Source organism: Heterodontus francisci, chromosome 29 (genome assembly GCF_036365525.1).
Source record: "Heterodontus francisci isolate sHetFra1 chromosome 29, sHetFra1.hap1, whole genome shotgun sequence".
Classification (NCBI taxonomy): Eukaryota; Metazoa; Chordata; class Chondrichthyes; order Heterodontiformes; family Heterodontidae; genus Heterodontus; species Heterodontus francisci.
Window position 1 is genome coordinate 72,156,611 of NC_090399.1, and position 26,349 is coordinate 72,182,959.

The window sequence follows — 26,349 nt, forward strand, 5'->3', positions numbered from 1 at the left end:
AGTCTCAGGAACAATAAACCTTGAGTTGATGTGGATGAACAGTCTCAGGAACAATAGCCCTGGTGTTGATTAGATTAGATTAGAGATACAGCACTGAAACAGGCCCTTCGGCCCTCCGAGTCTGTGCCGAACATCAACCACCCAGTTATACTAATCCTACACTAATCCCATATTCCTACCAAACATCCCCACCTGTCCCTATATTTCCCTACCACATACCTATACTAGTGTCAATTTATAATGGCCAATTTACCTATCAACCTGCAAGTCTTTTGGCTTGTGGGAGGAAACCGGAGCACCCGGAGAAAACCCACGCAGACACAGGGAGAACTTGCAAACTCCACACAGGCAGTACCCGGAATTGAACCCGGGTCCCTGGAGCTGTGAGGCTGCGGTGCTAACCACTGTGCCGCCCTGGTGTTGATGTGGATGAACAGTAGCCCTTGTGTTAGTTGTCGGTGTTATATTTGATTCAATCACATTCTGTGCAGACAGAGCTCTGCGGCTAAGTGAATAGCCTGAGAGTGAAATGTTAATTCTTGGGTAGTTGTCCAGAATTTTAACAGAGATATTGGGATTGTGAATAGAGAAAGGCTTCCATGTGATAACAGCCTAAAAATGTTAAGCCTGTGGGACTTCAAAATTCCAGCCTTGGATGTTCTGTTTGTTTATCTCCGTGCAGCCCAGATCAGATTTGGACAAATCCATTTATTATCTAGAGTCTTGCCATGCTGCAAAGCTATTTCACATCCAATGATTACACAGAGAGTACGGGGGTGATCTGCTTGTCTATTGGTTTTCTTCCCCTGAAGTATAAGTGGAGCTTGTTACGCTGTGCAGATGAACAGTTGCTACTGGAAAGACCTTATACTATTGATTAGGTCCCTGCCCCACTCTTAGCCAGTGGAACTGCTTTTGCCTCAACTTATTGTTGAAGCTTAAAGAGCACTGTGAAGTGCAGCCAACACTGAATATTGTGAACACACCCTCATGTCTGAGTAGCTGCCTGTTACTGAGACACAATGAAGTCCATGTGCGATGATATTAACCCAGCCGTGGGTTTTACTCAGTGGTACAGTGCCGACTTTGCCTGTATAGACCTTGGTTTAAAACCCCGGTACCATTAGATTCATCAAATCTTAAAACACAGAATGATTCTTTTCAGCCCATGGTTTCTATGCTGGGACTTTGAAAAATTAATGTAATTAATCCCACTTCCCTACTGAATCCCATTTGTCCTGTAAATGCATAATTTATATATATTTACTATCCCACATCTTTTAGGAGTCTATTTCAGGTTCTAACACTGAACAATGAGGAGATGTTTAACTTGTATAAATAACTGGTTAGGCCTCAGCTGAAGCAATTTTTGGGACTGTACTTTAGGACCGATATTAAAGTCTGAGAGTTTTAGCAGAATTATACATGACATGGGTGACTTCTGTTCTGTAGACAGACTGGGATTGTTGGGTAGTGTGAGGGGAGGTTTAATAAAGGTTTTAAACACGATGAGAGTTTTTCATAGAATCAGCGTGGTCTTAGATATACTATGGTTAGAGAACTGTGCAAAGTTTTTGTCTTCAGCGTAAAATAAGATTGTAAAAATACTGGAGGAAGTGTGAAAAAATTGTAAGAATGACATCGTCAGTAAGATGGTGGAACTTTAATGAATGATTGGACAGACTGGGACTCCTTTCTCTCCAAAAGTGAAGTTTGAGAGTAGACAGAGTTCTTTATAATTATGAAGGGGTTTAATCAGATAGAAATAGAGGTGTTTACACTTGGAGGTGAGGAAATTTAACATTGAAGCAAAGAACCATGGAATCACAGGAGGACATTGATCGTGTCCATGCTGGATTCTGCAAGAGCAACACAACTCATCCCACTCCTCCACCTTTTCCCGATATTTCACCAATCCTTTATATTCAGATAATTATCTAATTCCCATTTCAACGCCACGATTGACTATCCCTCCACCACACTCTCAGACAGTCCAACTACAAGCTGCATCAAAAAATATTTTTTCCTCATGTTCTTTGGTTCATTTGCCATTCATGTTAAATCAGTGCAAAAGTAAAACGGGAAAGGTAGCCAAACCATGGATTGCAAGGGAAATTAGAGATATCATTAGATCCAAGGAAGAGGCATATAAATTTGCCAGGAAAAGCAACAGACCAGAGGATTGGGAGCAGTTTAGAAAGGAGGATCAAGGGATTGATTAAGAAGGGCAATATAGAGTACAAAAGCAAGCTTGCAGGGAACATAAAAACTGACTGTAAAAGTTTTATCGGTATGACACAAAGGTTGGTGGAGTTGCGGATAGTGATGAGGGTTATCAGAGGATACAACAGGATATAGATCGGTTGGAGACTTGGGCGGAGAAATGGCAGATGGTGTTTCATCCGGACAAATGTGAGGGAAATCATTTTGGAAGGTCTAATGCAGGTGGGAAGTATACAGTAAATGGCAGAACCCTTAGGAGTATTGACAGGCAGAGAGATATGGGCATACAGGCGCACAGGTCACTGAAAGTGGCAACGCAGGTGGATAAGGTAGTCAAGAAGGCATCCGGCATGCTTGCCTTCATTGGTTGGGGCAGAGAATATAAAAATTGGGAAGTCATGCTGCAGCTGTACAGAACTTTAGTTAGGCCACACTGAGAATATTGCGTGCAATTCTGGTCACCACACTACCAGAAAGATGTGGAGGCTTTGGAGAGGGTACAGAAGAGGTTTACCAGGATGTTGCCTGGTCTTGAGGGCATTAGCTATGAAGAGAGGTTGGATAAACTCGGATTGTTTTCACTGGAACGACAGAGGTGGAGGGGCGACATGATAAAGGTTTACAAAGTTATAAGCGGCATGGACAGAGTAGATAGTCAGAAGCTTTTTCCCAGGGTGGAAGAGTCAGTTACGAGGGGACATAGGTTTAAGGTGAGAGGGGCAAAGTTTACAGGGGATGTGCGAGGCAAGTTCTTTACACAGAGGGTGGTGAATGCCTGGAACTTGCTGCCGGGGAAGGTGGTGGAAGCAGGTACGATAGCGTCGTTTAAGAGGCATCTTGACAAATACATGAATAGGATGGGAATAGAGGGATACGGTCGCCGGAAGTGCAGAAGGTTTTAGTTTAGGCAAGCATCAAGATGGGCGCAGGCTTGGAGGGCCGAATGGCCTGCTCCTGTGCTGTACTGTTCTTTGTTCTTTGTAAGTGAAGAGAAAAAGATTGATGAAGACAAATGCAGGTCCCTTACAGTAAGAAACAGGGAATTTATTATGGATAATAAAGAAATGGCTGACCAACTAAATGCATACTTTGCTTCTGTCTTCACAAAGGAGGACACAAATATCATACCAGAAATGTTGGGGAACAATGGGCTTAGTGAGAGAGAGGAACTGAAAGAAATCAGTATGAGTAGAGAAATGGTGTTGGGGAAATTGATGGGATTGAAGGCCAATAAATCCCCAGGGCCTGATGGTATGCATCCCAGAGTAATTAAGGAAGTGGCCCTAGAAATAATGGATGCATTGGTGATCATCTTCCAAGATTCCATAGACTCTGGAACAGTTCCTACAGATTAGAGGGTAGCTAATGTCACCCCACTACTTAAAAAGGGAGGTAGAGAGAAAGCAGGGAATTATAGACCAGTCAGCCTGACGTCGGTAGTGGGGAAAATTCTAGAGTCTATTATCAAAGATTTTATAGCAGAGCACTTCGAGGACAGTGGTAGAATCGGGCAGAGTCAGCATGGATTTACGAAAGGGAAATCATGCTTGACAAATCTACTAGAATTTTTTGTGGATGTAATTCGTAGAGTTGATGAGTGGGAGCCAGTGGATGTGGTTTATTTGGACTTTCAGAATGCTTTCGACAAAGTCCCACAAAAGAGATTAGCATATAAAATTAAAGTGCATGGGATTGGGGGTAGTGTATTGTGATGGATAAAAAATTGGTTGGCAGACAGGAAACAAAGAATAGGAATAAATGGGTCTTTTTCCGAATGGCAGGCAGTGATTAGTGGGGTACCCCAGGGCTGGCGCGAGGACCCCAGCTACTCACAATATACATTGATGATTTAGATGGGGAACTGAATGTAATATCGCCAAATTTGCAGATGACACAAAACTGGATGGGAGGATGAGTTGTGAGGAGGTTGCAGAGAGGCTTCAGGGTGATTTGGACAAGTGGAGTGAGTGGGCTAATGCATGGCAGCTGCAGTATAATGTGGATAAATGTGAGGTTATCCACATTGGTAGCAAAAGCAGGAAGGCACATTATTATCTGAAAAGCTATAAATTGGGAGAGGGGAATATGCAGCGAGACCTGGGTGTTCACGAACACCAGTCGCGGAAGGTAAGCATGTAGGTGAAACAGGTGGTAAAAAAGGCAAATGCTATGTTGGCCTTCATGGCGAGAGGATTCAAGTACAGGAGTGGGCATGTCTTGCTGCAATTCTACAGGGCCTTGGTGAGGCCACACCTGGAATATTGTGTGCAGTTTTGGTCTCCTTATCTGAGGAAGGATGGTCTTGCTGCAGAGCGAGTGCAGCGAAGGTTTACCAGACTGATTCCTGGGATAGTGGGACTGACATATGAGGAGAGATTGAGTCAGTTAGCATTATATTCACTGGAGTTCAGAAGAGTGAGGGGGAAATCTCATAGAAACCCATAAGATTCCAACAGAAATTGAAAGGGTAGATGCAGAAAGGATGTTTCCGATGGTGGGGGAGTCCAGAACCAGGGGTCATAGTCTAAGGATACGGGGTAAACCTGTCAGGACTGAGATGAGGAGAAATTTCTTCACCCAGAGAATGGTGAGTGTGGAATTCTCTACCACAGAAAGCTGTTGAGGCCAAAATCTTGCATGTTTTCAAGAAGGAGCTACAGATAGTTCTTGGGTCCAAAAGGGATCAATTGATATGGGGCGAAAGCGGGAACAGACTACTGAGTTGGATGATCAGCCATGATTATAATGAATGGTGGAGCAGGCTCGAAGGGCCGAATGGCCTACTCCTGCTCCTATTTTCTATGTTTCTATGCTAATTACATGAATTACAAGGGGAAATTTGAAATGAAAAACAAGGAACCAGGTTTCTTGTGCAAGGATGTAGGGTATAGTATCGGAATGGCATTAGCCGATGCAGCAGAGTTTCTGGGAAAGGAAAATGTGTCCCTCAGTGTCTTGAAAACTTTAACCAAGGTTAAATTGATAGAACTCGCCTCAAAATTGGGGTTGGAGTTAAAATCAGGTGCCACAAAAGTAGAGATATTTGATGTAATCATCCAGCAATTGAACTTGTAGGAAGAAGAAGAACAAGCAGATAGTTAGCCAGGGAGTGATGTGGTGATATTGACTAGAATACAGTTATAAACGAAAAAAAACATTGAGCAAGACAAATAAAAAGAATTAAGAAAACTTGACAAGGAAAAAAAGAAAAAAATGAAAAGAAATAGCATTCGGAAAGATTTGGTTTGAATTTCAGAAAGAAAGTGAAAAAGGAGCAAGGGAATCAAATAAAAAAAAAATGGAATGAAGACAAAGGAGTGTTATTGAATCCAGGGTAAATTCCAGTCAGGAAGAATCTGAATCCAGCCCAGGACCCAATCGAAAGCTGTTTAAATGTATACAAGCTGTCCTGAAGTTTACAGAAAGAGATGGAGAGGCATGTTTTCATATCTTTTGAAGAAATAGCCAAACAAATGAAATGGCCAAAGGAAAGCTGGCCAGTGCTTGTGTAAAGCAGGTTGATGAGCAGAGCTCATGATATTTTTGCCATACTTCCTGAAGAAGTTTCTGCAGATTATGAGATAGCAAAAAAGGCCATTCTTGTTGCCTGTGAGTTAGTCCCGAAATCTTACCGTCAGAAGTTTTGGAACTAATGGTGATTGGCTGGGCAGACATATGTAGAATTTGAGAGGGTGAAGGAAATTAATTTGATCGCTGGATACGGTCATTCAGGATGGAACCCACGTATGAGAACCTGAGAGAACTGAATCCATTGAAAGAGATTGAAAATTGAATCCCTTCAGTAGTGTGCACTCATGTAAATAACATGAAAATTTTAAAAGCCAGGAAAGCAGCAGAAGTTGCTGATGATTTTGAGCTTGTGAATAAGCCAAAACCTATTATCCATCACCCCCATAAACCCGAGAAGGACAGGAAGTGGGAGAGTGAAAGGAAGGCAAGTATCCGAGGACAAGAGAGAGCTGTTGGGAATGCCCCAGGATCACCTTCTCAGGCCAGAAAGGAATGTGCTGAGAGTAGAAATGAAGACAGCAAGCCAAAGTGTTATCATTGCCACAAGGTAAGACATCTTCGGTCAGAATGCTGGAAGTTACGAGGTAAACCCATGAGACTTGGTGAGATACACAATACTACTGCAGAGAAAGCGACTCTGACTGAGAGTACAGCAGACCAGGTTGTCGCTGTTATGGTAACTTTAAAACCAGACACAAAAACGAGAAGTAAGTGTCGAAAGTAAGGATAAGATACCTGAAAATTATAATGATTTCTTGTCAAAGGGAAAAGTAACTCCATATCTTTTAAGGAAGATAGAAAAACCTATCATTATACCTGGGGATATTGGAGCAACCCAAACCATTTTGCTGGGGAAACGTTAAACATTTCCACCAGAGAGCGCGCTGAACACTAAAGTTTTAATTAATGGAATTTGTGGGGAGGATATGCTTTTCGTTTTAGTTTTAGAGATACAGCACTGAAACAGGCCCTTCGGCCCACCGTGTCTGTGCCGACCATCAACCACCCATTTATACTAATCCTACACTAATCCCATATTCCTACCACATCCCCACCTATCCCTATATTTCCCTACCACCTACCTATACTAAGGGCAATTTCTAACGGCCAATTTACCTATCAACCTGCAAGTCTTTTGGCGTGTGGGAGGAAACCGGAGCACCCGGAGGAAACCCACGCAGACACAGGGAGAACTTGCAAACTCCAAGCAGGCAATACCCGGAATTGAACCCGGGTCGCTGGAGCTGTGAGGCTGCGGTACTAACCACTGCGCCACTGTACCTTTACACAGAGTGCACCTAAAATGTGACCTAATATCTGGGATGGTAACTGGAGGAGTTGTCGATAGTTTGCCAGTGGAGGCAATTGACCTACTCTTAGGAAATGATTTGGCTGGATCAAAAGTATAAGTTTCTCCTATAATTACAGATAAAACAAGTGAAGTTAAAGAAACAGAAGAATTACAGAAACAAATTCCGTGAATATTTCCTATGTGGGTAGTTACCTGAGTAATGGCTAAAGAGGTTCCATTGTCTGAGATTAAATTTTCACCACAAACAGATAGCCGAGTATCTGAAAATTGTATTTGGTGATTTGGATAATCCAGGTGAGCTGTTTAATAAATCTTCTATAATTGCAGCACAACAAGCTGATCCACAGTAACATAGAATAGCACTGTCGGCTCTGACAGAAACTGAGGCAAAAGGAGTTCCAGAAGGCTATTATGTTGAGCATGGTGTTCTGAGGAGGAAATGGCGACCGCATCACAGACCTGCAGATGAACACTGGAAAGTTATTCAACAGATAATGGTATCGCCTAATTATCACCAGAAATTATTAAGGTTAGCACATGGCTGTCCTCTAGCAGGACATAGGCGGATTCAGAAGATAAACTCACGTATAAGTCAACATTATTACTGGCCAATCCTTACAAAGAACGTGAGTCAATTTTGTAGGACATGCCATTCATACAAAATGGTGGGAAAACCGCAACCTACCATAAAACCAGCACAACTAATTCCCATAGCTGGACGTACAGCAAACAAAATCGGAACTCAGTGATGCCATTGATTCTCTAGTCAGCAGAAAAGCCCCTGGGAAGGACGGCATTACCCCCGAAATTATCAAGAGGGCCAAGCCTGCTATACTTTCAGCACTGCACGAACTGCTTTGCCTGTGCTGGGAAGAGGGAGCAGTACCACAGGACATGCGCGATGCCAATATCATCACGCTCTATAAGAACAAGGGAGACCGCGCTAACTGCAACAACTATCGTGGAATCTCCCTGCTCAGCATAGTGGGGAAAGTCTTCGCTCGAGTCGCTTTAAACAGGCTACAGAAGCTGGCTGAGCGTGTCTACCCTGAGGCACAGTGTGGCTTTCGAGCAGAGAGATCCACCATTGACATGCTGTTCTCACTTCGACAGCTACAGGAGAAATTCCGTGAACAACAGATGCCCCTCTACATTGCTTTCATTGATCTCACTAAAGCCTTTGACCTTGTCAGCGGACGTGGTCTCTTCAGACTACTAGAAAAGATTGGATGCCCACCAAAGCTACTAAGTATCATCACCTCATTCCATGACAACATGACAGCTTTCCTATCCTGAGTGGCGTGAAACAGGGCTGTGTTCTCGCATCTACAGTGTTTGGGATGTTCTTCTCCCTGCTGCTCTCACATGCGTTCAAGTCTTCAGAAGAAGGAATTTTCCTCCACACAAGATCAGGTGGCAGGTTGTTCAACCTTGCCCGTCTAAGAGCGAAGACCAAAGTACAGAAAGTCCTCATCAGGGAACTCCTCTTTGCTGACGATGCTGCATTAACATCTCACACTGAAGAGTGTCCGCAGAGTCTCATCGACAGGTTTGCGGCTGCCTGCACCGAATTTGGCCTAACCATCAGCCTCAAGAAAACGAACATCATGGGACAGGACATCGCGAATGCCCCATCCATAAATATCGGTGACCACACTGGAAGTGGTTCAAGAGTTCACCTACCTGGGCTCAACTATCACCAGTAACCTGTCTCTCGATGCAGAAATCAACAAGCGCATGGGAAAGGCTTCCACTGCTATGTCCAGACTGGCCAAGAGAGTGTGGGAAAATGGCGCACTGACACAGAACACAAAAGTCCAAGTGCATCAAGCCTGTGTCCTCAGTACCTTGCTCTATGGCAGTGAGACCTGGACAATGTACGTCAGCCAAGAGCGACGTCTCAATTCATTCCATCTTCGCTGCCTCCGGAGGATCCTTGGCATCAGGTGGCAGCACCGTATCTCCAACACTAAAGTCCTCAAGGCAGTCAACATCCCCAGCATATACACCCTACTAAGCCAGCGGTGTCTGAGATGGCTTGGCCATGTGAGCTGCATGGAAGATGGCAGGATCCCCAAAGACACATTGTACAGCGAGCTCGTCACTGGTATCAGACCCACCGGCCGTCTTTGTCTCCGCTTTAAAGTCGTCTGCAAACGAGACATGAAGTCCTGTGACATTGATCACAAGTCGTGGGAGTCAGTTGCCAGCGATCGCCAGAGCTGGTGGACAACCATAAAGGCGGAGCTAAAGCGTGGTGAGTCGAAGAGACTTAGCAGTTGGCAGGAAAAAAGTCAGAAGCGCAAGGAGAGAGCCAGCTGTGTCACAGCACCGACAACCAATTTTACCTGCAGCACCAGTGGAAGGGCCTGTCAGTCCAGAATTATAGCCACTCCAGGCGCTGCTTCACAAACCATTGACCACCTCCAGGCGCTTACCCATTGTCTCTCGAGACAAGTAGGCCAAAGAATATTAAGGAACCATTTAGTAGGTTATTGGTAGACTGTGTAGGACCCTTGCCAAAAAAAAACCAGGACATCAATATATACTTACTATCATTGATATGGCTGCTTGATTTCCAGTGGCCATTCATTTGAGGACAATTACTGATAAAGTAGTAGTAGAGAAGTTAAAACAATTCATTACGAGATATGAATTACTACTTGAAGATCAAGCGTATCAAGGTTCTAATTTCATGTCAAAAACTTTTCAAGACGTTATGAGCAATTTGAGTATCAGAGAGTTAAAATCTTCAGCATATCACCCACAGACACAGGGAGCTTTAGAGAGGTACAATCAAAGTCACAAAACAATAATCAGATCACACTGTCACGAAGATCTGCATGATTGGGATAAAGGGCTAGACTGTAATTATTTGCAGCTGGAGATTCATCGAATGAGTCTACAGGTTTTAATCCTTTCAAATAGGTTGACTGACAAAACATATGCAAAAAGTGGTCAGACAAGAACGCAAAGACAAGAAATTTTAAACCAGGGGATGAAGTATTGATATTTCTACCTTTACAGGGTGAACCATTAAATAAACGGTTCAGTGGAACGTACAAAGTGATGATAAGAGTGGGTACTAAAAGCAAGAAATGTAGGAAATACTCAGCAGGTCCGGTAACATCTGTGGAGAGAGAATCGGAGTTAACGTTTCAGGTCAGTGACCCTTCGTCATTAAACTGAGACTGGGACACGACACAAGGTTGACCCGATGTTTGGAGCACATGGTCAGGAGATAAAAAATCAAAATAAGAAAATTCCGTCCAAGATTTGAGAATCTATTGATCCTCTTTGGGAAAGTGAATCAGAACAGAATGAAGGGTGAACTGTCTGACTGTCCGGAAGTGATTAAGACACAGCTCTGTCAGAACATTCCACTGGTTTATGATGCTGGAACATTCCTCATACTAAAATTATTCAACCAAGTGAAAACGTTTCTTCCAGCGACAATTTACGCTGCCGATTGTAGGAATGTCTAACGTGATTTCTGAGTGATGTCTAAATAAATAAACTTTGCATCCAGCTACAATGAACTTTGAACTTTTTTCTCATTATGTAAACAGTATCTGAAGGGTTTCGGTAACAATGTTCAGTGTTGATGAGAGTGGGATCTGGGTGAGCAGCTGCTGAATGTAACAGGGTCAGGACTGGATGTGATGACCGAGAAGGGAGGAGAGCACTGTGAATTCAGTCTCACTTCTGCACAGGTCACTAAGTATTATTTCAAGTATTCCCACTTACACATCTAGATCATCATGTAACTATTTTTCACAGAATTGAAAACGTTAACCAGGTTTCTTTATTGAACAACAAAATTATCAGGTTATTAGAAAATAAGTCTAAACTAGTAATGACATAAAACACACACACAGATTAAAATTTTTAAAGTGCCAACATTGAATTTTAAAGACCCTTTTTTTAACTTAGCATCTCACACTCACGCACACAGACATATATGTACACCAGTTAATTGAAAAATAATTTTTAAAAAGTATTTTTGGATCAGAGCTCTGTTACAGGCAAAAAAAAACCCCAAGGCAGATCACTTGCCCACCCCTGAAGAAAACAGATGAGACACGTTGCACCAAATCTGTCACACAGTCCAACCTCTGAGTACATGCAGGCAGGCCGCCTATATTCACTGAAAAAAGTTCTCTTCAGGCAGTGCTGAGAAGCATCTCTAGCAAGCCCTCCTCAACGACAGGAGATGAGAAGAATATACACAGTGGACTTCACATGGTCTTTAATAGAATTGCTGGAAAGTGAGCTGGGTTGTTATCTTTTCTCCTTCCTTGACACTTCAGCCGACTTGACTTTATCTCCTGCCAGAAGGGAAAGCACATGCACACACACGAACGAACACACACACACTCACACAGACACACAAACACACACACTCACACACACACACACACACACACACACACACACTCACACAGACATACAAACACACACACTCACACACACAGACATACACACACACACACACACACTCACACACACACACACACTCACACACACACACATGCACTCTCTCACACACACACACTCACACAGACATACAAACACACACACTCACACACACAGACATACACACATACACAAACATACACACACACACACTCACACACACACACGCACTCTCTCACACACACACACTCACACACATACACTCACACACGCACATACACTCACACACACACGTGCACACAAACATTCACAGAGTGACAACCAAAAGGCTTGTCAGTTTTCTGCCCATCCCAGGTGCTTTGCTATGACAGTATGCATGTCTATTCAAAGGGACACTTATCACTTCTCTGCCCTTCTTCACATGAGCTGCAAGAAGTATTCGACTGAAATACTGAAATAAACTTACATAATATAACAACTCTGTTGGCTAATTCAACTTTATGATGAGAAATTGAACCTGGTCTGTATTGTGAAAACACAGAAACCTCAGCTCTCGATAAACAGGGAACACTGTAACAATATCTTCATAAACCTGTATATCATTGAGTCTATCCATAGTGGATACCAAATTATAAATCATAGAAACAGGCCATTCGGCCCACTGTGTCTGTGCTGGCTCTTTGAAACAGCAATGCAGATATTCACACTTCCCGTAGCCCTGCAAATTTGTTCTCGACAGCTGCTCTTCTGATTTGTTTACATGTAACTGTGTTTCATGATCCTGCTGTTGACATATTTATTTACATGTTGTTAGTAAAATTTATTGATTTATTTGGGACACATCTGTCTTCATTCAAAGTGTATTTTGGATGTGTTTATTTCGCAACAAGCTACTTTTAAATTACACACAAATACATTCACAGTCACACACAAATACAATGAGAAATAGTGTACACAGACACAGAAACATATTTATAACAGAGAGGAACTGACCATCTGACCAGCTATCCCATCACATTTCTTGACAAGTCTATGGGACAACTTTCTAAATACATGGAACAAGTCCCCAGATGTTAGTGATGAAAATTTTGCAGGGTCCACCGGGCAAAGTGTGTCGTCATTGTATTCAGTGCCCAGGTCAATACTGGGTGATTGGTCCTGTTTTATTGGTATTATCCATTGTGTAACGGTTTGATACAACTGAGTGACTTCAGATGATAAAAACACAAAGAGCTGAAAATATTCAGCAGGTCTGGCAGCATCTGTGGAGAGAAACAGAGTTAATATTTCAGGTTGTGACCTTTCATCACATCTGTTCCTTTCATCCATTCTGATAAAAGGTCACAGAACTGAAATGTTAACTCTGTTTCTCTCCACAGATGCTGCTAAACCTGCTGAGTATTTCCAGCATTTTCTGTTTTGATTTCAGATTTCCAGAATCCACAGTATGATTGCCTTGTGAGGTCATTTCAGAGAGCAGTTAAGATTAAACTGTGGGTCTGGAATGACATTTCCTCCAGACTGAGTAAGGACGGCAGTCATTCTTCCCGACAGGACATCAGATTTTATCCTTGTTAAATACATGTTTTAGACTGTGTTTAACTCCATTGAAATTCTGCATACTGCCTCGATTATTGTTGAAAATCTCATTGAGTTCGAATGACTTTCTCCAGTTACACTTCCAGTGTCCTGGCCAAGGTTACTGCTGTTCAGGTAATGATAGAAACATGGGAGAGGTGGGAAAACACTTCCCTCAGGTAGGAACTGCTGTCAAACATAGAACCAACCAGCACACAGGGAGGCCATTTGACCCATCGAGCCTGTGTTGGTTCTTTGATGGAGGTATCTAATTACTCCCACTGCCCTGTTTATTTTTAAATATACTTCTGAAAGTTACTATTAAATCTGCTTCCACCACACTTTCAGAGAGTGTATTCCAGATTGTAACAACTTGCTGAGTAATACAACCTCATGACCTCCACCACACGCACCCCTCCCCCCAACTTCATTTTTAACAATGATCTTAATTCTGTTTCCTCTGGTTACTGAGCTTCTTGTCAGTGGAAACAGTTTCTCCCTATCAGCTCTATCAAACCACCTCCACCCCATAATATTCAACACTCCATTAAATGTCTACTTCAGTTTCTTTCCTGTCAGGAAAACAATCCCAGTTTCTATAGTCTCTCCACATCACTGAATTTCCTCATCCCTGGACATTCTGCAATGTGAAGGATTGCAATGAGATTTGGGAAATATTGCCAGTTGGGAATGGGAAAAATCGAAAGGAACCAGAAATGAGCGTGCAGTCACCATGTTTGTGAATCTTTAGATCCACTTTGGGAAATGGAATCAGAGAAGAATGAAGGTAAACTGTCTGATTGTTTAGAGGGGTCAAGGCACCTTTCCCTGATGGAAGATTCTGGAACATTTACTCTGATGTTATTGGTGAGATTAACTGATCTGATCCATGTAAAGGATTCTCATTCATGTGGATCAGGAGTTAAAACATAGTTTCAGCTGTGGGACATTCAGAATAGTTAGTAACAGACTAGGTGTTGAAAGGCTCGAAAGGAGACCACACAAGTTGTAGGAGAGCAGGTTGGTGGTGACATAGATGTGTCTCCAGTGTGAGGGACCAGACTGCTTTCATGTGTCCACAATGAATGTCCATCCCTTTACTTTGGTCAAGTAAACCTGATAATGGACACTGTTTTCTGGTCACAGTAACCTGAAGCTTTAACTCATTGACACCCTGCTTTAAGGTATTGAGTGATAGCTACATAGCTAGAGGATAGCTATTAGCAGTCTCTTTTAAGCAATCGTTTAGGGTGTTCGGCTATTACCCACGGTGTTAGTGGTTTGAGCTCACCCAGTGTCCAAGACATAGTCTATTTTTTCCCATTTAGGATACTTTGTCACATCGTTCCGGGTTGTCAATGTGTGTTTTGGCTGTAAGAAAATATTCCCCAATCACTGCCACTTACACTGTTACATATGATCATACGAGCAGACAAATTAGGAGAAGGAGTCGGCCACTCGGCCCTTCTAGACTGCTCCACCATTCAATATGTTCATAACTGAACTGATTACTCCACATTTCCACCTACCCCCGATAACCTTCCACCCCCACTACTTATCAAGAATCTATCAAACTCTGCCTTAAAAATATTCAAAAACTCTGCTTCTGTCACCTTTTGAGGCAGTAAATTCCAAAGACTCACGACCCTCTGAGAGAAAAAATGCTCCTCATCTCTGTCTATTTAAACTGCGACCCCGAGTTCTAGATTATTTCTCTTCTAAGTTCCAGTGGATACAAGCTGAGCCTGTCCAATCTTTCCTTATAAGACAGCCCCTGCCCCCACCCCACATTCCAGGTTTAAGTCTAGTAAACCTTCTCTGTACTGTCTCTGACGCATTTACATCCTTCCATAAATAAGGAGACCAGTACTGAACACAGTACTCCAGATGTAGTCTCACCAATGCCCTGTATAGCTGAAGCATAACCACCCTAACTTTACATTCAATTCCACTCGTGATATGCACTAACGTCCATTAGCTTTCCTAATTACGTAATGCAACTGCATACTAACCTTTTGCGATTTATGCACTAGGACACCCAGATCCCTCAGCATCCCAGAGCTCTGCAATCTCTCACCAATCAGACAATATGCTTTTTTAAAAAATTCTTCCTGCCAAAGTGGATAATTTCACAATTTCCTACATTGTACTCCATTTACCAGGTATTTTCCCACTCACTTAACCTATCTATATCCCTTTGGAGCCCCCTTCCGTCATCTTCACAAGTTAGTTTGCTACCTATCTCTGTGTCATCAGAAGATTTAGCAACCATACCTTCGGTCCCTTCTTCTAAGTCAGTTATATAAATTGTAAAGAGTTGAGACTCCAGCACAGATCCATGTGGCACACCACTCGTTACATCTTGCCAACCAGAAAATGACCCATTTTTGATTTCTGTCTGTTTCCTGTTAGCTTCTATCCATGCCAACATGTTACCCCCTACACCATGAGCTTTTATTTTTAGTAATAACCTTTGATGTGACACCTTTTCAAATGCCTTCTGGAAATCTAAGTACAATAGATCCACCGTTCTCCTTTATCCACAGCACATGTAACTCCCTCACAGAACTCCAATGTATTGGTTAAACATGATTTCCCTTTCACAAAACCATGTTGACCCTGCCTGATTACCTTGATTTTTTCTAAATGCCCTGCTGTACCGTTTTTAATAGTAATTTCAAACATTTTCCCTAAGACAGATGTTAAGCGAACTGGCCTGTAGTTTCCTGCTTTCTGTCTACCACCCTTTTTTAATGAAGGAGTTACATTTGTTATTTTCCAATCTAACAGTACCTTCCCCGAATCTAGGGAATTTTTGAAAATGAAAACTAACACATCAACTATCTCACCAGCCACTTATTTTAACACCCTAGGATAAAGTCCATCAGGACCCGAAGACTTGTCAGCCCGCAGCTCCAGCAATTTGTTCAGTACCACTTCCCTGGTGATTGTAATTTTCTTGAGTTCCTCCCTCCCTTCCATTTCCTGACTAACAGCTAATACTGAGATATTACTTGTATACTCAATAGTGAAAACTGATGCAAAATATCTCCTCAATTCATCTGCCATCTCCTTATTATCCATTATTAATTCCCCAGAATCACTTTCCACAGGACCAACACTCACTTTGTTAACTCTTCTTTTTTAAATATCGATAGAACCTCTTACTATCTGTCTTTATATTTCTAGCTAGCTTTCTCCCATACTATAGTTTTACATTCCTTATCAATCTTTTAGACATTCTTTGCTGTTTTATTTATATTCTTTTCAATCTTCTGACCTGCCTCCCACCTTTGTGGAACTATAGCCTTTTCTTTAAGTTTGTTTTAGTTAACCATGGATGGCGCGTTCCGCCCTTGGAATTTTTCTTTCTCGTTGAAATGTTTCCATTCTGTGTATTTTGAAATATCCCCTTAAATGTCTGCCACTGCATCTCTATTGACCTATAAATTAACCTGATTTGCCAGTGCACTTTAGCTAGCTCTGCTTTCATGCCCTCATAATTACCCTTACTTAAGTTTAAAGTACTGCTCTTGGACGCTCAAACTTCACTCTCTCAAACTGAATGTAACATGCAGACATATGATGATCGCTGCTACCTAGGGGCGCCTTAACTGTGAGATCATTAATTAATCTGATCTCGTGGCACAATACCAGGTCTAGTAAAGCCTGCTCTCTGTTTGGCTCCAGGACGCATTGTTCCAAGAAATTATCCCGAAAAAATTCGATGTACTCCTCATCTCTGCCCATCTGATTTTTCCAGTTTAGATGTAGATTAATATCCCTCATAAGTATTGCTCTACCTTTCTGACAAGCTGCTACTATTTCTTCCTTTATACCCCTTCCTACAATCTGGTTAATGCTAGGTGGCCTATACAGCACTCCCAGAAGTGACTTCTTGTGTATATGATTTCTCACCTCGACACAAACAGCTTCTACATCCTCGTCTCCTGTTTCTCTATTGTGCTAATACCATCATTAATTCACAGAGCTACCCCTGCACCTTTTCCCAGCTTCCTGTCCTTCCTAAATGCCATACACCCTTCAATATCCAGGACCCAATCTCTGTCCAATCTATGTTATACAGTAAATCACTCCCTGCTGCTTCTCCATGTATTCATTACAAAATAAAAATCTGAAATATTTCGAAGATCATGTATATCCAGCCAACCCATTCGAAATATATCAATTTATTGAGTGTGAAATGCTCATATAGAACTGAAACATGCAATCTGACTGTGAAGTTACATTTAATTTGTGAAGATTGTACAGCTGGATTAAGAGAAAACAGTTGCGAACACGTTGGACCATTGTAATGATATTTTCTGGTAACTTTATTTATGTTGATGTATAATTTTGGAAAACATTGTCTCCCATAGCAGGCATGTGAGAATATGATGCAATATTTATGTGAGCCTCATGTTCTGGAATTCTCTGCCTAAACCTCTAACACTCCAACACCTCCTTTCACACCCTCCTTAAAACTGAAAGCTTTGAGCAGTATTTTGGAGAGGGGTCAGTGCTGTCTTTTACCCTGATTTCTCAGTAATCATTCAAAACCATTCTGGTTCAATCCCTTCCTTTAATCCTGCACAGCAGCAGTGACAATAACTTTGTAGATTTGATGGTTGAGACCCAAAGAATTTCCTGAATTCCTGGGCACATTTGTATCACAGAGATATAGAATCATCGAGACATTTCCAGTGCAGAAAGAGGCCATTTGTCCCATCGAGTCCTTGCTGGCTCTGCATTGAGTCATCCAATCAGTCCCATTCACCCGCTCGATCCCTGTAGCCCAGCAAGATTATGTACTTCAAGTGTCTGTCCAACTTCCATCTGAAATCATTGTCTCTGTTTCCAATACCCTCATAGGCAGAATGTTCCAGGTCATTTATTATCAAAGTTTAAGAGAGGGAAATAAATTCAATCACTGATCTACTTATGGACAGATGATTGGAAAAAAAGGGAAACAAGTTAAGAGAAAAAAAGGATTAACTACCTGTTTGTAACATAGAAATTGGGAGCTCAAGTCCACAATAAATCCATGAAGGACCAATTGTAAGGAACGATCTGAATCAGAAATTTAAAATAATCTGCTTGGAAACCAAAAGGGGAAAATCTGGGAGCTGAAAAGATAATGAAGACAAATAAACGACTAGAACAAAACCCTTTTAGTCTAACATTAGAAAATGGCACATTTTGATTGAAAGATGTTTTTGCTGCAAGACAATGTAACTGCTGAAACGTTGGCAAGCCTGCGTGCAGACCAGTTAAAGCTATGGCTAGGGAGATACAAGTGAAAATAAGGTGAAATGAACTGAGGTCCTTAATGTGCTGGCTCAGCACTTAGGACACAGTTCCATTCCGGAACAGGTAGATGAGGAATTAACTCCTGAAACTGTCCCATCTCCCATGGCCAGAATAGAACAGGAATAACTCAGGATGTAACTGGAGTTTCAGGAAAGAGAAAAGGAAAAACAGAAAGAGGAAAGAGAAAAGAAAGAGAGAGAGAGAGGAGAAAGAAATGTTTCTCAGCTAGAAAAATTGGAAATGGCTCAAGCAGAGAGAGAGCTGAGACAATTGGAGGCTGCTCGGGAAAATCTCTCTTCACCCACTAACCGCCAAATCTCCCAAACCCAGAATCAGGCTTTGAGGGTCTTAAGTATGCTAATTTGGTTGCAAAATTTGAAGAGAGTGAGGTGGAATTGGTTTTTTTGCCACTTTTGAGAAGGTAACGGGAATAGGAACAACCCTGGGAATTACAGGCCAGTTAGTCTTACTTCGGTGGTAGGCAAGTTGATGGAAAAGGTGCTGAGGGATAGGATTTCTGAGCATCTGGAAAGACACTGCTTGATTCGGGACAGTCAGCACGGTTTTGTGAGGGGTAGGTCTTGCCTCACAAGCCTGATTGAATTCTTTGAGCAGGTGACCAAGCAAGTGGATGAGGGTAAACCAGTGGATGTGGTGTACATGGATTTTAGTAAGGCATTTGATAAGGTCCCCCATGGTAGACTTATGGAGAAAGTCAGGAGGCATGGGATAGTGGGGAATGTGGCCAGTTGGATTAAGAATTGGCTAACTGATAGAAGGCAGAGAGTGGTCTTAGATGGTAAATACTCAGCCTGGAGCCCAGTTACCAGTGGCGTGCCGCAGGGATCAGTTCTGGGTCCTCTCCTGTTTGTGATTTTTATTAACGACTTGGATGAGGAAGTCGAAGGGTGGGTCAGTAAATTTGCAGATGATACAAAGGTTGGTGGAGTTGTGGATACCGAGGAGGGCTATTGTCGTCTGCAAAGGGACTTGGATAGGTTGCAGTGCTGGGCTGAAAAGTGGCAGATGGAGTTTAACCCTGAAAAGTGTGAGGTCGTCCATTTTGGAAGGACAAACATGAATGCAAAATACTGGGTTAACGGTAGGGTTCTTGGGCATGTGGAGGAGCAGAGAGACCTTGGGGTCTATGTGCATAGATCATTGAAAGTTGCAACTCAAGTGGATAGGGCTGTGAAGAAGGCATATGGGGTGTTAGCGTTCATTAGCAGAGGGATTGAATTTAAGAGCCGTGAGGTGATGATGCAGCTGTACAGGACCTTGGTAAGGCCTCATTTGGAGTACTGTGTGCAGTTCTGGTCGCCTCATTTTAGGAAGGATGTGGAAGCCTTGGAGAGGGTGCAGAGGAGATTTACCAGGATGTTGCCTGGAATGGAGAATAAGTCTTACGAGGAAAGGCTGAACATTCTAGGCCTCTTCTCATTAGAAAGGAGAAGGATGAGGGGTGACATGATAGAGGTTTATAAGATGATCAGGGGAATAGATAGGGTAGACAGTCAGAAACTTTTTCCCCGGGTGGAGCAAAGCGTTACAAGGGGTCATAAATTTAAGGTGAAGGGTGGGAGATATAAGGGGGATGTCAGGGGAAGGTTCTTTACCCAGAGAGTGGTCGAGGCATGGAATGCCTTGCCCGGGGAAGTTGTTGAGTCAGAAACTTTAGGGACTTTCAAAAGGCTTTTGGATAGGTATATGGATAAAGGAGAATGATGGGGTATAGATTAAATTGTCCTTGACAGAGGACAAAGGATCGGCACAACATTGTGGGCCGAAGGGCCTGTTCTGTGCTGTATGTTCTATGTTCTATGTTCTATGTAACTACAATGGCCACAAGAAATGTGGGCCCTCAAACTTCAGGGTTAGTTAACAGGGAAGGCTCAAGGGGTCTATTCTATACTGACCACTGAAATGTCTGCTAATTACAAGCAGACCAAAGCTGCCATCCTTAGTGATTATGAGTTGGACCCAGAGGCATATCACTAACAATTCAGGAAAGCTTGAAAGAAACCCCTGCAGAGTTATCAGGAATTTGAAAGGGAAAAACAAATCAGCGGCTCCAATCTGTAAAAATACAGCACAGCTGTGATGAATTACATGAGCTAATATTGTAGAAGGAATTCAAAAATTGTCTACCGTCTAACCGAAGAGTGGACTTGTAAGAGCAGAGAGTCCACATAGCTAGAGAGGCCACAGTTGTTGCCGATGGCTATGACTTCACACACAGGACTGGCTACTCAGACAGATCCTTACAAAGCCACTCCCACATACTGTGGGAGGATAAGAAGAGAGTGTTGGGGTAGAAAGGGAGCCACACCTGGAAAGAGGAGTAGAAACAAGGGTGCAAAGTGTCCACTCCAGGCACACAAATAGAAACCCCGGAGACCAGTATGCTCCCACTACAACAAAGTGGGTGACTCCAGGCCAGACTGCTGGAGATTAAACAGAAAACCAGTGGGTTTAATAGATCTCCAAAAGGGTGGTCCCATGGAGGATACCCCAGTAAAGAGCAAAGCAGGACCAGCAGAGATTCCTTATGGGAGACCTTGGACCCTCGGAGGGAATTCCAGGAGATGAACAAGTCCATTGTAATGCTCAGGGATACAGGGGCGACTGAGTACCTAATGTTAGAGAACAGCCTAAGTGATCAGTGGAGTGGGAGGAGGTTACCTGTCTGTTCCCCTCCATTGAGTCCACTTACAGTGTGACCCAGTCTCAGGCCCCTTAACCATAGGAATTGTCCCAGAGTAGCAGGGATAGACTTCCTACTGGGAAATGATTTGGCTGGTAGCAAGATAATAGTAACCCCTATAATCTCAAAGCAGCCCAGTGAAACCAGGGAAACTGAACTACTACAGGAGCAAGTACCAGGGATCTTCTACGATTGTGTAGTGTCTTGGTTCCAAGCCAGACAGGCCCGAATATTTGAAAGTGAACCAGTGCTCCAGCTGGATGAGCCAGAGGTCTGGTTAGCTGAAACATTCTTTAAGGACCAATGTGAAGTGGAGGAGGTTCTCAGCCAAGCCGACCTAATTAACCCCCAGCAAGCAGATCCTGAATAAAGCACATAGAACAGACGGCTTGTTCTGAGGCAGAGGCCACTCTGACCCCTGAGTGTCACCACTTCCGAGAGGGGGTAGTAATATGAAAGTGGAGACCTCCCAGGAGGAGGAGTCGACAGTATTCCACCAGACTGTAGTTCTGCCAAAAAAAACAGCCAGTGATTTTAAGGATAGCCCATGCTATCCCGATGGATGGACATGTCGGTACTTGGAAAATTTTAATCCGAGTAAGTAAACACTTTTTCTTGCCTCACCTCCAGTCCGATGTGGTCGAATATTGCAAAACCTGACAAGCTTTCCAGGTTACAAGTAAATCCCAGTCCACAATTAAACTGCCCCACTCTCAAACACGTTTCGGGATTCGGTGAACCATTTGACCAAGTGTTGATGGACTGTGTGGAACCACTAACCAAAAGCAAGCCCAGTCAACTGGTGAATGATTGGAAAAGGGTGGAAGTAAAGGAGGGAGCCAGGAGGAGTCAGTCGAGGAGGAGGAGACACCAGTTGAACCCCCAGCTACCAAACTGGCAAACACAGAAATCTTAAAAGACTTAACCACCCAGCTGACACACCTCACACACAAGCAGCAGGAGGACATGTCCACCCAGCTAAAGAAATTCAAAGAGATCTGTAAAGATCAGCCAGGGTGTATCACCCTCGTGGTTCATGGCTTGGATATGGGAGACATGCTACCAGTTAGTTAGGCGGGATCCCTGACGGCGAAGCTCTGAGAAGATAGTTCAGATTAGACTGGGAACCAAGAGAAATTTGTATTTACTATTTTCCTGCCAATTCTGTCACTGGACCTGTACCTGACACAATTTGGAAAGAAATGCTGAAACCAGGACGGTCTGTTAACAACCTGCCTTCCAGAAATCATTCCACTGTATTAGATACTAATATTCCGCAGCTTGGGGAATCCATACGGCGGTACACAAATTACCAAATGTTGTTCTCAACATTGATCACCCTAGCATCCCCACTAATAAAGGCACTAACACAAAAAGCCAAGGTGAAATGGACAGGGACGTGCCAGGAGGCGTTTACAAACTTGAAAACCATCTCACTGAATGAGCTCATATCAGCTCTCCCAGACTTCAGCAAAGTTTTATGTGTGAATGAGAGAATGAATGAAAACATCTTTACTTCTTTATTTCTTTTTAATGAAAAACAAGGAAAGAGAAAGCATTAATTAGAAATCATTTTTTTCTGTGAGTGGTAAAGGTGTCATGAATAGATGGAAACCCCCTTGTAAATTATGTTTTGTGCATTTGAGTATTAATGTCAACCCCCATTTTGTTTGGTAAGTTCAGTTTTAGCAGTTCCACTTGTTAAAATGGAGGAAAGATATCATGGGACAGCAACTTCTAAAGGGTTTAGTGTTTAGGAACAAGAATAGCCTATCCAACCTGCCTGGATTTGAAACTCTAATAGTGTGCGGGTACAGCCTGTTTCAGTCTGCAGCTGCCTTTGGTCAGATTAGTCCAGCTGCCTGAACCTGCAAATCTCTCTCTAAGACAGTCTGCAAAAGCCAGAAAAATGAAAGAAAACACAGACTGCACACAGCGAAGAAAACTAAAGGCACAGTTTACAAAAACAGCAAAAAAACCTGCTCTCGGCGAGCTTCCTGTCCAACTAAAAGGTGGCTTTACCCAAAATAAGTTACCTCCATTTATATCTGAGATTGTAAAGAAGAAGAAATTTGTAAGAGAATCGATATTTCCAACAGCTTCTCCTGAATTCGACATTCCCAGTTGGTGATCTCCAGTCATTGGACTCTTTTTGATAATTTAATTGAACACGAGTTTTAATTGAAATTCATGCAGTTCGCAGTTCTATTTAATAAATGCCCTTGCCTTTTTATGCCTTTAACCTTTCCCTGAATGTTTGTAAGCATTCGTGGTGAAGTTAATCACCTTTCCCAGTTTAACATTGTGCAAATAAATCCTCCTTCTTTGATTTAACTCGAACAACTGTGTTGTTGTTGTGGTCATTTATTGTCAGGTTTAAGGGAGGGAAATAAATTCAATCACTAATCTATTTATGGACAGGTGTAGCAAAAACAGGGAAATTTGTTCAGAGAAAAAAATAAACAGATTCAAAAACAAAACTTGTTCATAACAATGATCAAGAGTCGACTGATGGGGCAGTAATTGGCCGGGTTGATTTTGTCCTGCTTTTCGTGTGCAGGACATACCTGGACAATTTTCCACATTTTCCACAGTGGTGTAGCTGTAGTGGAACAGGTTGACTAGGGGTGCAGCTAGTTCTAGAGCACAGATCTTCAGCATAAAATGAAAAAAATGATTCATTAAGCAATTTGTTCACTGGACTGTATCTAATATCCCTGCTCATCACATTTCCCAGATGACTGCCCCCATGGAGGTTGGTCTTTGCTATTAATAAGGGCTCCTCTGAAGAAGTCTCGACATTGGTGTTTCACCTAAGAAATGGGATACCCTGTAATTTACCAGATCGAACTCATTTACTCCCCGATTCTTGCAGCCGTCAGTATTCCTGGCAAGACAGTCAAATAGCAGAATAAAAGTTAAATATCAATGTGTGATTCTTCATGTTATATTTTCCCTGTTTAATGGCATCAGTTAAGTGGCAAATAACTCTCCTGTTATCTGAGCATGATTTCTGAATTACAGTTATATAGTTTATTGAATTTTCAACATAGAAAATGCTAAAATATCAATTCTGGTTAATGTTTACACTGGAAACTTTTCTGGAGTCTATATGAACATCAGATCAGAAATAAATAGGCAATTTTAAATGTGCTGATGTTGTTAGTAGGTTGACTTAGTAACCAAGGATTCTAAGAGTTATTGTACTGTAATTTTATTTCATGTTGAGAGATCATGTAACTGCAGAATTTCTCTTGTTTGCATGGATTTGAATTCAGCTTTGATTTTGTTTCTCAATGGAAGTGGAAGGGAACTCCTGGTGATTCCTGTTACAGGAGCATGATCCAATCCACAAATCTTTTCCATTCTGCACTTTTCCAGGCCAATGTTTAAAAAGAAGAGAGTTCACTGTCAGTGATGTACAAACTATAACCGAACAGGGTGAGATTGTGCGCTCTATGTTGTACAGACCGTAACCCAACAGGGGGAGAATGCACTCTCCAGAATAATAAAAACAAAATACTGCAGATGCTGGAAATCTGAAATAAAAACAGAAAGTTCTGAAAATACTCAGCAGGTCTGGCAGTATCTGTGGAGACAGAAGCAGAGTTAATGTTTCAGGTCTGTGACCCTTCATTAAAACTGGCAAATATTGCAATGTTAAATGTTAGGTTTTAAGTAAATAAAGTGGGGGTGAGCAAAGAGATATGTTGATAGGACAGAGGGTGACAGAGAATAACTGACCATAAGGTCATGGAGCAAAAGCAAACGGTATGTTAATGGTGTGCTGAAAGACAAAGTGTTAGTGCAGAGAGGGTGTTAATCGACAGAAAAATGAACAACCCTCGCCTAAAGCACCAAGATGAAAAAAAAAGACAGTTGGTAGGCACATGGTAAATAAAAAATGAATTACAAAACAAACTAAAATAACATCAACAAATAAGAAATAGCAAATAATAACAAAAAGAAAACAAAAATAAAAAGGGGGCCCGTCATGCTCTGAAATTATTAAACTCAATGTTCAGTCCAGCAGGCTGTAGTGTGCCTAATCCGTAAATGAGATGCTGTTCCTCGAGCTGGCGTTGATGTTCACTGGAACACTGCAGCAAGCCCAGGACTGATTTGTGGGCATGCCAGCAGGGGTGTATGCTGAAATGGCCAGCAACCAGAAGCTCAGAGTCATGCTTTTGGACTGAGTGGAGGTGTTCCGCAAATTGGTCACCCAATCTGAATTTGGTCTCCCCATTGTAGAGGAGAGCACATTGTGAGCAGTGAATACAGTAGACAACATTGAAAGAAGTACAAGTAAATTGCTGCTTCACCTTAAAGGAGTGTTTGGGCCCTGGGATAGTGAGTAGAGAGGAGGTAAAATGGAAGGTATTACACCTCCTGTGACTGCAGGGGAAGGCGCCATGGGAAGGGAACGAGGAGTTGGGGGCAATTGAGGAGTGGACCAGAGTGCTGCAGAGGGAATGATTCCTTCGGAATGCTGACAGGAGAGGGGAGTGGAAAATGTGTTCAGTCGTGCCATCATGCTGGACATGACAGAAATGGCAGAGGATGATCCTTTGGATGTGGAGGCAGGTGGGGTGGAATGTGAGGACAAAGGGATCCCTGTGGCAGTTCTGGGAGGAAGGGGAAGTGGTGAGGATAGAGATGTGGTAAATGGGCTGGACACGGTCAAGGGCCCTGTCAACCATAGTTGGGGGGGTTAATCCTCGGTTGAGGAAACTGGAAGACATATCAGAAGACTGTCGTGGAAGGTTGCATCATCAGAGATGTGTCGGAGATGGAGAAACTGGGAGAATGGAGTGTCCTTCCAGGAGGCAGGGTGTGAAGAAGTGCAGTCGAGCTATCTGTGGGAGTCAGTCGGCTTATAATGATTATTAGTAGACAGTCTATCCCCAGAGATTGAGACGGAGAAGTCAAGGAAGGGAAGGGAAGTGTTAGAGATGGACCATGTAAAGTGAGAGAAGGGGGAAATTGGAAGCAAAGGTAATAAAATTTTCTATTTCGGGGCGGGAGCAGGAAACGGCACTAATACAGTCATCACCTGCCTCCACATCCAAAGGATCATCCTCCGCCATTTCCACCACGTCCAGCGTGATAACACTACCAAATGCAAGTTGCCTCCCCCCCTAATGTCAGCATTCTGAAGGGATCGTTCCCTCCGTGACATCCTGGTCCACTCTTCCATTACCCCCAACACGTCGTCCCCTTCCCACGACACCTTCCCATGCATCACAGTAGGTGTAACACCTGCCCTTTAACCTTC